General features: G+C 46.0%; 1 non-coding gene across 1 annotated transcript; it reads left to right on the plus strand.

The window, feature by feature from the left end:
• Nucleotides 1-2,416: 2,416 nt before the first annotated feature.
• LOC119467684 lies at nucleotides 2,417-2,557 on the plus strand. Its single transcript, XR_005196228.1, has one exon. It is a non-coding gene; the product is annotated as a U4 spliceosomal RNA (small nuclear RNA).
• Nucleotides 2,558-11,421: the final 8,864 nt, after the last annotated feature.

The following is an 11,421-nucleotide window of genomic DNA, read 5'->3' on the forward strand; positions in this document are numbered from 1 at the left end:
ATCCCTCCCCGATCCCCCCACCCCGTGCTATGCCTCCCCTAGCCCCATCACCCGCCAGCAGGCCCCGGTGTGTGGTGTTCCCCTCCCTGTGTCCATGTGTTCTCTTTGTTCAACACCCATTTATGAGTGAGAACATGCAGTGTTTGGTTTTCTGTTCTTGTGTGTCTGCTGAGAATGATGGTTTCCAGCTTCATCCATGTCCCTGCAAAGGACATGAACTCATCCTTTTTATGGCTGCATAGTATTCCATGGTATATATGCACCACATTTTCCTTATCCAGTCTATCATTGATGGGCATTTGGGTTGGTTCCAAGTCTTTGCTATTGTAAACAGTGCCGCAATGAATATACGTGTGCATATGTCTTTATAATAGAATGATTTATAATCCTTTGGGTATATACCCAGTAATGGGATTGCTGGGTCAAATGGTATTTCTATTTCTAGATTGTTGAGGAATCGCCACACTGTCTTCCACAATGGTTGAATTAATTTACACTCCCACCAACAGTGTAAAAGTGTTCCTATTTCTCCACATCCTCTCCAGTATCTGTCTCCAGATTTTTTAATGATTGCCATTCTAACTGGCATGAGATGGTATCTCAGTGTGGTTTTGATTTGCATTTCCTAATGACCAGTGATAATGAGCATTTTTTCATATATTTGTTGCCCTTATATATGTCTTCTTTTGAAAAGTGTCTGTTCATATCTTTCACCCAATTTTTGATGGGGTCGTTTCTTTTTTTCTTGTAAATTTGTTTAAGCTGTTTATAGATTCTGGATATTAGTCCTTTGTCAGATAGGTAGATTGCAAAAATTTTTTCCCGTTCTGTGGTAGCCAGTTCACACTAATGATAGTTTCTTTGCTGTGCAGAAGCTGTGGAGTTTAATTAGATCCCATTTTTCTATTTTGGCTTTTGTTGCCATTGCTTTTGGTGTTTTAGTCATGAAATCCTTGCCTATGCCTATGTCCTGAATGCTATTGCCTATGTTTTCTTCTAGGGTTTTTATGGTGTTAGGTCTTATGTTTGAATCTTTAATTCATCTGGAGTAAATTTTTGTATAAGGTGTTAGGAAGGGGCCTGGTTTCAGCTTTCTGCACATGCTAGTCAGGGAATCCTTTCCCCACTGCTTGTTTCTGTCAAGTTTGTCAAAGATCAGATGGTTGTAGATGTTTATGTTGCCCTTTTATACCAATCCACTTCCCTCCAATCCCTACCCAACCTTAAACATTGTTTAGAGAATTTCTCTTTTTTTTTTTTTTTTGAGACAGAGTCTGTTCTGTCACCCAGGCTGGAGTGCAATGGCACAATTTCAGCTCACTGTAACCTCTGCCTCCTGGGCTCAAGTGATTCTCCTGCCTCAGTCTCCCAAGTTGCTAAGATTGCAGGCATGTGCCACCATGCCCAGGTAATTTTTGTATTTTTAGTAGAGATGGTGTTTCACCATGTTGCCCAATCTGGTCTGGAACTCCTGACCTCAGGCGATCCAGCCGCCTCAGCCTCCCAAACTGCTGGGATTACAGGTATGAGCCACCACACCCAGTCCTTCTGTCCATTCTTTTAGGGTAGGTCTATTGGTGGCAAATTCTTATTTTCCTTTATCTGAGGATGGCTTGATTTCCCCTTCATTACTGAATGATATTTTCACTAGGTATAGGAATCTGGACTGACATTTCCTAGGATCTCGCCACCTGATTTTTCCTCAGATCCCAAAGTCCCTAGCCAGTCTGCCTTCTTCTCCACCTTTTAGAGTCTCACACTTGTTTTGTATTTTATGTCCAGGGTCTTTAGTGGCATGTAGCAAAAGGAATAAGGAAAAGTATGTCTGTCCTACCTTCCCACAGACATTGCCCACACACATTTTAATAAGTCATTGAGTCTGTATAAAGACACATGCACACGTATGTTTACTGCAGCACTGTTCACAATAGGAAAGACTTGAAACCAACCCAAATGCTCATCAACGATACACTGGATAAAGAAAATGTGGCACATATACACCATGGAATACTATGCAGCCATAGAAAGGATGAGTTCATGTCCTTTGCAGGGACATGAATGAAGCTGGAAACCATCATTCTCAGCAAACTGACACGAGAACAGAAAACCAAACACTGTATGTTCTCACTCATAAGTGGGTGCTGAACAATGAGAACACATGGACACAGGGAGGGGAGCATCACACACTGGGGCCTGTCAGGGGATGGGGGAGCTAGGGGAGGCACAGCGGGGAGTGGGGGAATTGGGGAGGGATAGCGGGAGGTAGGGGATTGGGGAAGGATAACATTAGGAAAATACCTAATGTAGATAACAGGATGATGGATGCAGCAAACCACCATGGCATGTGTATATCTATATAACAAACCTGCACATTCTGCACACGTACCCCAGAACTTATAGTATAATAAAAAATAAAAGCTTTGCGCAGTGGCACTATCTTAGCCAATGAGGTTTATCTAAGGCGGGATTATTGTGAATTGAAAACTTTTCCCAATACCTCACCATGATGACTTGAAATATAGTCGGCATTGGCAATTTTTGGTAGCCTCTATGGTGACTGAATCATCTTAGGTTAAAAATAAATAAACAATAAATAAATAAAAATAAAGTAAAATTTAAGAATTTATAAAACCTTTTTCCGATAATGGCCACTGTTGTCATTCCAACCCTAGCTATCTCAAAATCCTATTTAAGGAGAACAATGACCTCTAAAAGGAGAGAAATTACAGCTTGCCCATGAATTAGTTAAGGAGCAATTAAAAGCCAGCAGTTGCAACTGTTTACAGCACCCTCCAAGGTGCCTGTAAGCAGCCACAACCCCTCAGCTGAACTGGCAAGCATAATATCTGTGCATCTGTGTACTTTATTCACCTATCGCTGAGTCAAGGTCTGCAGGACAGACCGCCCCGCAAGTGAAGACCCCAACACTGGTGCTCCCAACATAAGGCAACCCCAACAATCTGGCTGTGGACATTATCTAATTTTAGCCTCACTGAATCCCACGAAGATGAGATAGCCCCAGTCCTTTTGACAGGTGAGGAAATGAAAACTGAGAGGTCACCTACGGGAGGGATGAAAACAAGCGCTCTGACCACACCCTGGCCTCCATCACCATGGGATTCTAAGGGACAAGGCCAGGGGAGTGGCAGCATCTTCTGTCAACCCTATGTATGTGACTCCGCTTTGTGGTTTTAAATCCCACCGCTTGCTGACAGATTTGTTATGTGTTATAAGGGCAGAATCCATTATTATTATCAATAGTAGTAATGGATAATTAAACGATAAATGCACTAATCTCATTAAGCCACTTATTTAATTAATTTTAATTCATGTAATTAGTTAATATGATAATGTTTCCTTTCATCCAAAGACAGCCTGCAGGCTCTCCAAGCATGATGTATTATGATTAATGGATTTTCACATGTTGAGAAGGAAGGGATTTGGGGAATTGGCCAAAGTCAGAGTTGCCTGGTGGGGGGTCACTTAGCCCATGGAGAAGCCCACTGCTGTCTCTCTGATGACTGTTTTCCTCCCCACAGGCACTAAGCTCTCACTGGCTTTCTTGACTTTGCACTTGCCTGGAAAGCCCTCTCCTTTTCTCTCTGAGCAGCAATACCACCCATCCTTCAAGACAGCTTAGGGGAAAAGTCACCTGACCTTTCCCAGCTGGATTAGACAGCTCTCCTGAGATACCCTGTGTAGCACATGTCACAACTATGGAATGTCCCTGCTTAAAAACAAATCCTTTGAGAGAAGGGGCTGGGCTATGACTACGCCATCAGCAATCACAAACCCAGCAACCACTGTCATTCATTGAGCATCTATTCTGCACCAAGCATTTTCCCAAGCACATTGCAAAGACAGTCCCTTTCAGTCTTCACCCAACAGCAAACAGTGGGAATTGTTTTCTCATTTATTTCGGAATAAGGAAACGGAAACTTTAAGCAGTTAGATAACTTGCCCAGAGCCACCCACCAGAACCGGGATTCGAACTCATGTTCAGATGGTCCCAAAGCCTGAACCCTGAACTACCATGCCAGACATCTTACTTGTCTTTGCAGCCTCCACCCCTAGCACAGGGCCTGCTTACTAAATCCTTGTACAATGAATGAATGCCCCAAATGACTTCTTAACAAATTTGGATCGCATAGTGAGAGAAACAAGAAGACCTTGTGGCTGAAAGTGAAGTGACAATGATAAGCTTAGAGGAATGCTGTTATTATGTTGATCTTTCATGATAATGTTTAAGGACATTAAAATTTTCAATACTGTTGATGGAATTACATTTTACTCTAAGGCCTAAAACCACAAACAAACAAAAATAGTAATTCCATTAGTGGTTGAAAACGGTAATAATCCTGGTGAGTATGAATTTTATTGCTATAGCAACTGAAAAGCCCAGAAATGATAAATAAAAAGTTCTCGCATGCTGTGAGGAGTACGTTTTTGTTGCCAATACTCCATCAAACATTATAATTCCATTAGTTAAAAATTGTAATAATACCCTTGACAATAATTTTTATTGCTATACCTGTAAAACACAAAGATCAGAAATAATTTTGTCAACGGGAAAGTGGTGATCATAACTCAATGGTATTAGGGAGAAGCCTGTGGTTTGGTTTCGGTGTGACTAGCATCTCAATTTGGAGGCTTAACACCTGAAACCGTGATTCAAAAGCTATTTCAAATGTAAGCCATTTCCCTCTTTCATTTCTAGTGTTCTCATGGCAAAGAAAGAATACACTCAGAAGTAGGCTGATGGTGGTTCTAACACTCCTTTGTGACTCATCCTGGTGCTCAGTCTTCTAATCTGTTAAATGGGACCAAATGGGCTTTATTTCAGTTTAGTCTAATACCTGGGGATACAGTGTTATAGAGATGGTGACCCTGACTATACGGAGCTTATGGTTTTGGGGGAAGATAGATATTATTTATTATCCACTGCATTGAAGGGAGTGATTTTCAGGAGCTCCAGCCAGAGGCCACCAAGAAGCTCCTCTACCTGCACCCTGATGTAGGTGACTCTTAAGACGCTCCCCATGGAAGCTGCTTCCAGGGTCAAGCCTGTACACGTCCCTGGCTGCTGTGCCCCTGGAGGGCAATAACTTCTTCCTCTTCCATGCTTATACTTCCCATGAGCACTTCCCATTGGCCGACTCTGCCCAAGAACCATCTTGGGAAGGGCATTCTAGAAAGGCTTCCCAGAGGAAGTAACATTTAAGTTGAAAACCAAACGATGAGTAACACTTGGTTAGGGGAAAGAATAGAAAGGAGCTGGGGAGGGAGAGGAGAAGGAAAAACAATCCCAGGTAGTGGGAACAGCATGTGCAAAGTAGAGCTGTACTGTCATTAGCCACCTCTGGGGACCTCTGCAACTCAGTAAAACTCCCCACTGGCGGGCTGGGAGTAGCGTAGGGATTGCGCAGCGGTTCCTCAAATGTGGTGATGGAGTTTACTCCACCAGTTTCATCAAGTGCAATCATCAGTAGATTTCACCATGGTGCTTATAATTTTTTTTTTTTTTTGAGATGGAGTCTTGCTCTGTCACCCAGGGTGAAGTGCAGTGGTGCGATCTCAGCTCACTGCAACCTCTGGCTCCCAGGCTCAAGCGATTCTCATGCTGCAGCCTCCCAAGTAACTAGGATTACAGATGTGTACCACCAGACCCAGCTAATTTTTATATTTTTAGTGGAGATGGGTCTTCATCATGTTTGCCAGGCTGGTCTCGAACTCCTGACCTCAGGTGATCCACCTGCCTCGGCCTCCCAAAGTGCTGGGATTAAAAGCGTGAGCCACCACACCCAGCAACTTACAATTTTTTATGAAAAGCTCACCATGAAGATTGCATCTCAGAGTGAATAGAATGGTGACTCATGTTTTACAACTTAGGTTTCTCATCTAATTTATTTTTGACTGTCCTGTCATATTTTTGACAAGTAAATAACTTTTCCCTCTCCTTGGGATTTAAGGTCATGCAGCCTCTACAGCTCCTCCCATCTACATTGCCTCTACATTCTACCATCATCTAGCTCATGATTATAAAAATATTTAGAAGAAAGAATAAAGAAAACCAGGTCTTTGGGGGTAGTGTGGAGAGGGGGAACAAGGAGATCATGGGCTCAGTTTTAAATATGTAGACTTTGTGAGACATCCAAGTAGGGATGACAAGGGACAATTTATATATTGCTCTGGAACCCAGCAGAGAGAGCAGATGTAAATTCTGAAGACATGGGGTGCAGGTGGCAACTGAAGGCATGGCAGCGGATGAGAATGTAGTGAGGAAGAGCAGAGGAGGCAGGATGGAGCTTGGAGGAACATCAACATTCAGTGCCTGGTAAAGGATGCTTGACCATAACGGAGAAAACCAAGGACAAGCGTCCAGAGAACCAGGAGCTGAGCCAGGACACTCTTATGTCAAGTAAGCCAATAGAGAGCTGTTGCAAGAAGGAGACAGGTCTGAAAGTGTCCATGACTTTAGCAACGTGGAGAACATCCATGATGCCCTCCATGAGAGCTCTTTGTTGGAGATTGTGGGGAAGAACCCAAACGGGAGTGGGTTGAGGAGGGAGAGGATGGGGAGAAGGAACAGGGACCATGAGTACAGGCAACTTTTGAAGAAGTATGGCAGCCAAGGGGAGGGGCAGGCGAACGCAGCTACGAGGGAGTGTGGGGCCAAGGTGGTTGTGGTGGTGGTTGTGTTTCAAAACACAGGTGGAATTTAAGCATATTTTAAAGATCCAAGATGGCAAAATGTGGGTGAGGGAAGGCAACCAAAGGGAGGCTAAGCTAAGGCAAGGGAGGTCCACGGGGAATGTGGGGAGAGGCGGTGGTAAAACTTAAGGAGGCACTCGTTCCTTAAATGGCAGGGCCAGCGTTTACCCAACACTGAGACCGTGTGCCTCCTTAATTGTGCCTCCTAGAAGCCAGACTGGCTTCACCCTCGCCAGAGCCCAGAACTGAGATCTTGGAGTCGTTGAGGTAACAGCTTCAGAGCACAAGGGTGACTCTCAGAGTGTTACCCTTTTCCAAAAAAAAAGAAAAGAAAAGAAAAGAAAGTAATAACCAAGCTTACAGGACTCGAAAGCTTGAAAGAACTCTAGGGTGACTCTCAGAGTGTTACCCTTTTCAACTTGACAAGGAAAGTTATAACCAAACTCTCTAGAGGCCTTCTCCTACTGTGGCTTTTCAGGTCTTTAGCTGTGAAACACTTTCTTTACTCTCACGTGGAAGTCCAATACGTAAAACAGGAAATGCCGATGGTTCTAGTGGAATCTGGGAGCCAGGAGACTTGAGCTCTGATAGCTGCAACACCCAGGTCCACAGAGCACTTCCATTGCATGGATCATAGTTTGCAAACCTCTGGGCTGGTTCAAGATGCCCATGGAGTCATCTGTGAATTCACTCTGGCTTTCAGTGCAGCCTCTGAGGCTGCGGGGGAGGCTCAGCAAAGGGAAGCCCGGCAACAGCCTTGCATCTGCAGAATCGTCTCAGTTTCGTAGGTGGACTTTGCTTCAACTAACCTGACACATTTAAATAATTTATCTCTGCCCTGCCTTGTTCCCCAAAGGATTTGAGGTAGTGTACCAAGATATACGTGAGACACAAGATAAAGTACCTAATGACATCAACAAGGAGATGGTAAAATAAGCAAAGGGAAGTTAAAGGAAGAGAGGCTGAGATCTGGGATTTGCTCAGAGTCCCGGCCACTTGCTGCAAAGTGGTCACAGATGTGACTCTAAGTTTTCTAACAATTAAAGCAAACAATGCATCTAGCTGACGAAGGCCAGATGACTGAGGATTCAATTGCCCATTTCAAAACAACACCATCAAGAAGATTTAAGTTAGAGCCACGAAAATAGAATGTGATTTGCAAAATTTTAATTTACTCCTGATGTTCTAAGAATGTTCCCAAGGTGGAAAGCAAGGTAATTTGTCATAGAGGAGGTCTGACCAGATGTTGACTAGTAGAAGCTACCAGGAGTTAAAAGAGCCAGTTAGTGTCTACTGACTCCTCTCTTCCAGAATGTTCTGGGTCCTTGAGATACAAGTTTAGAGGCCATGACAAGAACACAAAGTGCAGCTCAAGACAATTGTTCCTGGGGTGCTGAGAGGCTGGGGTCTGTGTGTGACAGGAGCACCTTGCTGGTTCTAAAGGCTCAGCCAACCTTGTTGACTCCAGGAATTCACGCAGGAGCCTTGGCTCTTAATATAGTCTCCTAAGTCCACTTTCTCCTATGAAGCAATATTTTCCACTATATTTATTCACGAATTATTTTATTCATCAAACATGGATTAATGTCTAACACATGCCATTTATTTTCACATCCATTATCTCACTCAATCCTCAGACAACCTTGTGGGCAAAGTAGACCTGATTCTTCCCATTTCGTAGATGGGAAAGTTGAGGCTTAAAGAAGTTAAAATAACTAATCCAGGGTTTCACAGCTAGTAAGCGGTAGAGCTTAGCTTTGAGCCAAATCTCCTGACCCCCAGCCTGGTGTCTTTTGCATCGTATCATGGAGCCACCTGAACTGAACACATCAAGGCTGAGGATTAGAGACTGCTAGTGGCTACAACCCAGCTGATACCCGGGAACCAGGAAAAGCAGACCAGGGACCAAGAGGCTTGTAGGAGTGAAAGGGCAGCCTGCTGTCTTCAAACGATGGCAGCAGAATTAGTGTCCTTGTGTGCAAAATTCAAGCAATAATCTCTCCTTTTTAGGTTTGCTTTTGTTTAGAGTCACCATGTACATATGTGCAGGTCGTGCACTGCACAACTCTAGAGGGTACCATTCACAGCAGCAGCAGCAGCATAGATTTGTATTTTACTATTTCAGTCTTCAAGCAGGTAGCAAGAAAGTATACCAAAGAGTAGGCATCTTTTCCTAATTTGCACACAGATGCCCAGTGTCAGCAGGAGTGCTGGTGCGTGCCTTACAGGGGTACGTTTAGAGGCTGGCACAGAGAAAGCCCTTGATAAATGCTAGCTTCCCATTTCTAATTCTGTAAGATGAGGACTGTCCAACTTACTCAACCTGCCTTACCATGCAGTTTTGAAGATCATATAAAATAATTTTAATAAAATAATTGAAAGTGTTTTGGTAGACACACTAGGCCACTGCTGAGTACAAGCATAAGGAATTAATGGTTTGGCCAAGGAAGTCGAGGGGGAGGCCCTTGCACCGAGGCACCGAGACGCCATGGCGAGGTCCCAATCCATTCAGGGAACAGGTTATGTGCTTCTGGTGGAGTCCGAGGCCAGCTCGGGCTTCTGAGTCGGGGCCAGGGCGCCTGTGCCAAGCAGAGGGGGCTCTGACACTCACTCTCAGAGGAGACAGGGAGAAAGAGAGGCTCCCTGGACCCTCATGTAAAAGCAGTTTGCAGGGAGGGAGGAAGAGAAGGGGAAGCATAGTGTCCTCTGAGCAGCGGAAGATGCAGAAAACAGACAAAGAATGAAAGAGAAATGAGAGGGAGAGCGGTGAAGAGAGAGAGCAGGGTGGCCAGAAAACAGAGAGAGCAGCGTGAGATGGTAACAAGGGAGGAGGAAGGGGAGAGAGGGGACCTGAGAAAGACCCAGGAAAGACATGGGCGAGTGTGTATGTGCATGTGTGTGTGTGTGTGCGCGCACGTGTGCAGGTGAGAGGCGGGGGGAAAAGGAGAGGAAAGAAGATGGCCCTGGAGGAAGAGGGAGGGAAAAGGAGAGAAAGATTGAGACTGGAGTTCAAATCCCAGCCCTGCTGTCCACTGTCTCTGGAAGGTCCCTTAACATTCCAAGTCTGTTTCCTCAACCTTGAAGTGTGGATAATCATCTTTCCTTCTCCCTGCCCGCCCCCCACCCTCCCCGGTGCCACCCACTCCTTGGACTGCCGCAGTCACCAGGAGGTGACAGATGTCAGCCTTTGCAGTTTGGTTAATGGGAGGAAGGTCACTGTGTTCCTGAGAAAAGTGAGCTTTTCCACTCGGCCTGGTGGGCTTCATGCAGCTGCTTGTTCGACTGGGCTCAGGTCCCAGTGCCTGTTACGGGGTCTGGTGAGAGGACCACAAGATGGGGGCTTGGTCTGGATCTAGGGGAGCTAGATTCCTTTTACCGCTTCCTTTCACCAAATGGAAAAGGCAATTCTGGGATGTGTTCTCTCAACCTACCCTGAAACTCTCAGACAGCCCTTGGGTGCCTTCCCTATGTGGGTTCCCCCGCACCAGGACATTTTTGGGACTCAGGAGTTGTTGACAAGGAGGTAACTGTGGAATCGAAGCCTTAGAAACCGGGTGGAGGTGGCTGGCACATCTCCCCTCTTTTCTGAGTGTGAAGAGGCCATAAAACAATTAGAGCTCCGAGTTGTTCTCCCAGCAGAGCAGGGCGGGCGTCTCTGCCTTAAGTGTAATCAGCACCGTGATAAGGGTCCCCTGCAACTGTAGGAGAAGATAGGCTGCCCCATAAACCTGGGTCACCAGCAGGGCACGAGGGTGAAAAGGTAAAGGGAGGAGCCGGTGGCACCGAGGGCTGTCCCAGGGAAAGTCTCCCGCTGGAATTCTGACCTGATGGGGGAGGGCTGCAGGCACCTCGGCCTGAGTACCTTCTTCCACCGTGGGGCTTGTCCCAGACTTGGGGAAGGTGCCTGGTGAGTGGGCATCAGAGGTTAACCCACTTCTCACCAACAGCCAGGATTGAGTTTAAGTCTGGAGTCACAGGGACAGGCAGATCATTTGTCAATGAGCCATTTCTGTCCTGAGTCTGAGCCTCTGCCATCCTGCCCCTCCTCCAGGGCCAAGTAGACCACCACTACCTTCCCCCTGCCGCCCTTCCTCCAGCCCCAGGAGCCACAGGGGTCTCCAGGACTCTGCTCTAGCTACAGCCTGCATCAGCCCCGCTTGGACAGTGCCCAGGTCCTGCTGGTGGTTAAATATTCTGAATGCCTCCCCTGCCAACAACGCTGATTTCCGGAGCGTGAAGATCTTAGAGGAGAATGGCTCCATCTGTATTTGAAAGCAGGAGGGCCAGGGAGAGGACAGAAGAAGGAACAGCCCTTTCGCATGGCCCTGGGGAGCGACTGTGCCTCTCGTCAAATGGTTTCTCTCATTTAATCCTAACCGCAGGGAAGTGGCACTGCTCTTTGAGAGTAACAAGGAGAAAGTCATTTACCAAATTTCCTTCTGTGTGTCTTAAGAAGAGGCTTTGGGAAACTGAGGGTGAAGGGTGAAAGCTCACGCTCTCAGCCATCCTGAGAAGGAAAGGAGCTGTTGTTGCCATTTGGATAAGGTGCCAGAGACCTGGAGGGCAGGCGCTGAGACCAAACTCCTTTGAGGGGCCGGGCGCGGTGGCTCAAGCCTGTAATCCCAGCACTTTGGGAGGCCGAGGTGGGTGGATCACGAGGTCAAGAGATCGAGACCATCCTGGTCAACACGGTGAAACCCCGTCTCTACT

This window comes from Cebus imitator, unplaced genomic scaffold (assembly GCF_001604975.1).
Source record: "Cebus imitator isolate Cc_AM_T3 unplaced genomic scaffold, Cebus_imitator-1.0 Scaffold317, whole genome shotgun sequence".
Lineage (NCBI taxonomy): Eukaryota > Metazoa > Chordata > Mammalia > Primates > Cebidae > Cebus > Cebus imitator.